This window comes from Cheilinus undulatus, linkage group 21, assembly GCF_018320785.1.
Source record: "Cheilinus undulatus linkage group 21, ASM1832078v1, whole genome shotgun sequence".
NCBI classification, from domain to species: domain Eukaryota; kingdom Metazoa; phylum Chordata; class Actinopteri; order Labriformes; family Labridae; genus Cheilinus; species Cheilinus undulatus.
Genome location: NC_054885.1, coordinates 39,532,437 through 39,538,436, shown reverse-complemented (window position 1 = coordinate 39,538,436; position 6,000 = coordinate 39,532,437). Strand labels below are relative to the sequence as shown.

General features: G+C 34.8%; 1 long non-coding RNA gene across 1 annotated transcript in view; it reads left to right on the top strand.

Moving 5' to 3' along the window:
* The first annotated feature begins 4,047 nt into the window (after positions 1–4,047).
* The window catches only part of LOC121529406, a 49,656-nt gene continuing 47,703 nt past the window's right edge, over positions 4,048–6,000 (top strand). Inside the window, exon 1 of the long non-coding RNA XR_005993575.1 lies at positions 4,048–4,130. This is a non-coding gene — a long non-coding RNA (uncharacterized LOC121529406). The remainder of the gene's footprint in view (positions 4,131–6,000) is intronic.

The window sequence follows — 6,000 nt, the reverse complement described above, 5'->3', positions numbered from 1 at the left end:
TTGTTTTACACCTCATTTATGTGTTTGTGTTCCACTCAGCCCTGACAGCTGTAGTTTTTTACGTTTCTATCATGCATCCTGAAGACTCCAGCTCTGCAGAACCTTAGATATCAGGGCCTGAACAAAGAAGAAAGTTCAGTGGTTCGTAGAAATATAACGTGCACATTATTATTGGCCAACAAACACCAATATGAACATGTATGATAGCAGCAGTGTTTGAGTTTGCAGCTGCATGTTGGGACCTGACCAATCTTTCATGCAAACGTGTCTGTATGTTGGAGTGTGTTGTGATTTTCCTGCACAGTGAGCAAACACAGAGAGGAAACAGGAGGAGGCCTGTTCACACCTTTGCCTGATGTTGCTCCTCTTGTTGTTGGCAGGCAAGATAACTATTCTCTTTAATTGATACCAACAGCTTTCCCTCCTCATCTTTTGATAATAGACAAACTTTTGATTTATAACTTTGTAGAATTAAAACCTCAGTCAGTGAGACAGAAGGAGAGATGGCTAAGATCAGTCTAATTGGATGAGGAGCTAACGAGGGCCGACACAGTGATGGATGAGAGAGCGTCTCTGAAATATGGATGAGTGATGAGCACGCAGACTCCAGATGGAAACAGACGCCAGGATTGTGATCATCTCTAACTTTCACTGATCAAGTCAATCAGGGATCATGGCCAAAAGTTTGTGGACACGTCTACAAAGATCCTGCAGAGATCTGATTCCATTTTGGAGGTGGACACAGTTTATCCCCGTAGTTAGGGATGCACAATATTAGATATTTGCCAATATTTCCAAACTCGTCTTAGTCGACATGATTATATACTTAAAGTTAAGGCTGAATGATTTTGGAGAATAATCTAGTTGCGATTTTCCCCCCAATATTGCAATTATGTTTCTATATGTGATTATTCCTTACCTTTCTTTTATTCCTAAACAAGGGCTGAACAATTCTTTAAAAGTGTCTAATTCTGATGATTTTGACTCGTACTGCACATTGGATATGAATTGTTGCATTGAAGGGTTTTTGTCATTCTTATATTTAATGACAAAAATGAAGAAGGTAGGATTTTTTTAGACTGTTTTAACAGAAATGGCACCTAAATGATTGCATGATATGTCATACATAAAATCTGCTGCAAAAAAAGTTTAAAACTGGTGTTTTGACACAAATTTCAGGTCAAAGAAATATTGCACCCACTCATAATTTTACTGCGAATAGCCCAAAGTCTTTCCTGTAGTAGAACTGCCCTGCTGTTTAAAAGAATCCTCCTAATTCTGCAGCAGCTTTGCATAGTGATTAGAGTGCTTAAAATAAAAATTTAAAGTAGCCTTAGGTTTAATTTCTTTAAGAAATGAGAACAAAAAAGAGACAAACTGAAGCTGAGGCCAGGCCGTCAGTTTTGCGTTAGGCTGCACACATGCTTCTGTGGAACTTGCTGATATGTGTGGCTGGAATATGGGCAGAAATGTTCATAGCTGCCAATACCGACATTATGCCAATATCCATAATGTTAATGTTGACAGCAGTTAATCTGTTCAGACTCAGGCCCTCAATTTCTAGTGCCCTCTTGAATGTTAACCTTCTGAAAGTTGGGCTTTTGTTTCTGGTATATTTTCAGTTCCTCCCACGTCTTTAGGATCAGTTTAAAAGCTCAGCCTTGTCTTTGGACAGGAAGTAGTTTCAAACAAAAACGTTGTCTACAAATCTCCTGAAGGTCCTGTTTCTGCAGAAAATACAGACCTGGATCGGTTTTATGGCAGATGCTTGGGCTGAGGGTCGTCCAGTTGGTCAGCTGGGGGTCTTCAGTCAGAAATGGAGGGATGGGGGAGACATTTTCATGACGGACCACAAGGACTGGTAAAGGCCAAACATCAGCATTTCACTAAAAGCTGAGAAATTCTCAGAAACGTTCTTTACAAAATCCAAACAAATTACCTAAAATATCAGTGAAAATTCTGAAACATATTTTTTTTTAACTATCTCCCAAAAAAGTACCTGAAAATTCTTAAAATATTCCCCAAATGATTTTTTACAACTTTATTTATCATTTTCAAAAACATTGACATCTTTAGTTAAGCATTCCTTACAAAAGTGTGAACCTGAAAATATTCTCCAAATGTTTTAGATATACTTTATCATAAAGCCGTAACATTTCAGAAAAAATTTCACACCAAAAATCAATTTAAGTTATTGAAAAAAAGTCAGGAAATTCTCTAGAACTTCAAAGCAAATTCTTCCTTAAATGTATTTACAAAGAAAAAATATATTCCACCAAATCCCATGAAAATAAAAGGAAAAATTCACCCAAATTTCTGTTTCAATTATTGAAAATTTCAAACAGCAACCCCTTAAAAATCCCAAATAATATCCAAAAAAAGTTGACAAATCCCCCAAATTTCTATGAAAACACCTTAATTTTAAAGCATCCCTCAAAATTATAAATGCATTTATTTTTTCTTTTTTAAATGCTCCAAATGTACAGTCAAGTATCCCAACTTCCCATGAATATACCAAAAAAATTAAAGCAAATCTTCCCCTAAACCTCCAATAAAATGCTCCAAAATTATGCAAACATATCCCCAGAATTTCCATGAAAATACTTCAGAATTTCCCCAAAATATCCAAAAATATTCCCTAAAATTTTATCTTAAAATTCCTGAACATTCCATAGCAAATTCTCCCAACATTTCAAACTAATTTCTTAAACTTCAGTTGGCATTCCTGCCAGTTTTGTTAAAAAAATCTAACAGCAGAATCATTACTCTGTTGTAGAAAAAGGCAAAATGAAATGTTCTTGTATTTACATGCAGGGTCTTTAAAGGTGAAATCTGCTCCTGTAACGGGACGGCCCGTTATGGAAACAGACACCATGAGAATGCCAGACATTTGTAGTCCAAGCGATTCTTTCAAAAGTGCTTCTTCCAATTCAGAAGGCCCATAATGCTTTAAAACAACATTGAAGTGTGGAGTCTAACTTTTGTTAGAGTTTATAGTTGCTGATGATTTCTGAGTGTCTTTGAAGATCTCCATCTGAGGGTCATGTCCCGACTTCTTCACCCTACCGAGAGTCAGGACACCGAACACACACTGTAGGGGTAGGGCTAAGTGGGAGAGGCGAGGGGACTGGGATTAGTCCAGTTGTGTTCAAGACGAGCAGAAGTTAACTTCAACGTGTTCTTGATTCTTCTGGTTCAGACTTTTTCTACATCCAACTGATTGACTTAAATCTCATAACAGACTTTTTTACTCATTCTAGTGGAGCTCCAGAAATGAGTAACTTCCTGTGTGTAAAGCAGAACTTCACAATAAAAGCCTGTGGGGTAGAGACGGGCATTTTAGCTGGTTATTTAACAAGCTCTCTAGGGTAGCAGCGCTCTGAAGTACATTAATGTCCACATTTAATACCAGTAAATAAGTTGATGCTAATAATCAATAATAGACGGATCAACAGAGCATCATTGAAGTCAGACGCTGATAGTTTCTGGTTCATTTGAAGCTTCAGCTGGAGGGATTTATTTTTGCAGGACTGAGTTAAACAGCAACAAATCTGCAGGAAGAAATCTGCTCCCATAGATAACAGTTTAACGATATTTATGTCACTGGTCAGACATGTAAGGTGTGTGAGATATCAAACAAGACAAAAACAGATGTTTAATTTGGGTTTTATTTCTCTGCAGAATGAAATGATATTAACATAAGTACATTTGACTTTTCTAAGAGTAAATTTCTTGTTTCAGCCACTTCGGTAAAGGACAGCTCATATTTATGTGGCTCTGTTTTAGTCTTTGTTTATAATGCACCATAAATACCAAAATTCAAAAATTAAAACAAAGTGTTAGAATGAAAAATATTTAAATCAAGACTTTTTTTTAACTTGTGAATGAATGAATGTGAATCATTTTGTCTGAAATAATCCAGTTTAAATCATCCTTCTATTCCTCTCTATTTATAAATGTTCTGATTGTTCAGAAATTTCTCCTCTATGAATTTCATCTCTCATCATCTCTGACAGAAACATGTGTTTGTTGTTTTAACCAGCAGGTGGCGCACAGCGTAAGGCCTGCAGTCGGCCATGAGGTCTGCTGCTCCTGAGCCTCAGGCTGTACACTAAGAGAAGGAACAGCAGGTACATGTTCTTACTATTTTCTTTTTGTGGTCTTTAAAGAGACAAAGATATGTAACTGATAAAATACACAAATAAAATCAGTCTAGGAATGAAATATTAAATCCTTTCTCTGTGTTGAAGTGGTCAGCACAGCAGCTGGAAATACAGTCAAAAAGAAAATCAAGTCTTATTTTACACATTTTAAATATTGTCTTGATTTAAAAAGTCTTACTGTTTGGTTATTTCTTAATGTTAATTCAATATTCTTTTAAGTTAAATGTTTATTTAAATAATCAGCTGATTTTAAAATATTGATTTAAAAATTGTTTTAGTCTTGACCCAAACAGTTTAGATAAAGTACAGCATGAAATATGACTGTTGTTAGAATTATTTCACACATTTATTTGGTTTCTTGCCTTTTCCATAGGAGTGAACAGAGCAGGTAATAAAGGAGAGAGAGAGTGAAAGATGACATGTAGGAAAGGACGTACTAGTCAGACCTGAGCAGACCAAACCACTGAGCCAGCAGCGCTCCTCTTATTTTAGTTCTTAAGATTTAAAAAAATAAAAGAGTCCTGAGATGTGGATGTCTTATTTTCATTCACTACCAAGCACTAAAAAAAGGCAAAGACCAGTGGGTTTACAGCATAATTACAAAGTGAAGAATATATTGGTTTAACTTCTGATTTACTTGTTTGGAAAATAAAATACAAAAAATTCTTCCTTAAATTAAACCTTGATGTACTTCAGGGCCCATGCCGTTTCATTTTTCACAGAACAAAAATGCTGTGATGGATCATTACTGCTGAACAAAACCACGATAACATCGGTCCAGAAAATAATTACATTTTGAGTTTGAATTAAAATGTTTTAATATGAAATTCTTAAACAAAATAAACATTTCTGAAGGCTTAAGGCCAGAGTAATCGCTAACAGAGTGATCGCTGTAGCTCATTCCTGCACTGTGATCCGTTCAATAAAGACATGAACTATTACTGTCTGTCACAGGACGTTTACATGCAGATTTACTGTGATTTAAATATGACGGGCTGAAGCTGATTTAATTTTAAAGGATGCAAAATGATCAGAATTAAAATCAAAGTAATCTGAAATAAAAAAGAGGGATTGTAATGTTTAATTTTATTTTGAAAAAAGAAATGTGTCGATAAATAGAAATTATTTTTTAAGTGTTTAATCACCAGTCAGCAGTGCAGCCGTCCTTTAATCTGCACTTTATTTTTTGATAATTAAAGAAAAATCGTAGATCCATTTAATAAAAAAATTAAAATGATCAACTGTGCAAAGGCACTTTGAGAAATTTCAGATGAAAAGCTGGTTGATAATTAAATGTATCTTAATTATTATTATAAATATTGTTACGTGTTTTAGGCATAAATAAAAGACAAAAATATTCCAGACAATCTAAATATGAAAATAAACTCCCTCCAAACATGTGTTATTTATTTATACCAGCTGCTTTGCAATAATAAAACACGTAAATACATGCAACAACTTTAGAATAGTTTTCTGCTTTGAATCCTGCAGATATATATAAAAAAAACATTTTAAAAACTATAAAAACTAGTGTTTCTGAACGTATGCAGTGAATGAAATCTAGAAAGATGATTTTTCCTTCTGTTGGTGAGCATAAACATCAAAAACTCCCACTGGAATATTTAATTTATTAACAGTTAATTATGAGATCACACACAACACGCACATACACACACACACACACACACACACACACATACACGACAGCACAAGAGCATGATAAATGGAGGATAAAGTGACTAATAAAATAAAAAAAGAGGTGGATTATTTTAACTTTAGCAGTCATGATGGAACATTTGAAGAACACAGAGAGTTTGTGTGTCTAAAATAAATAAAT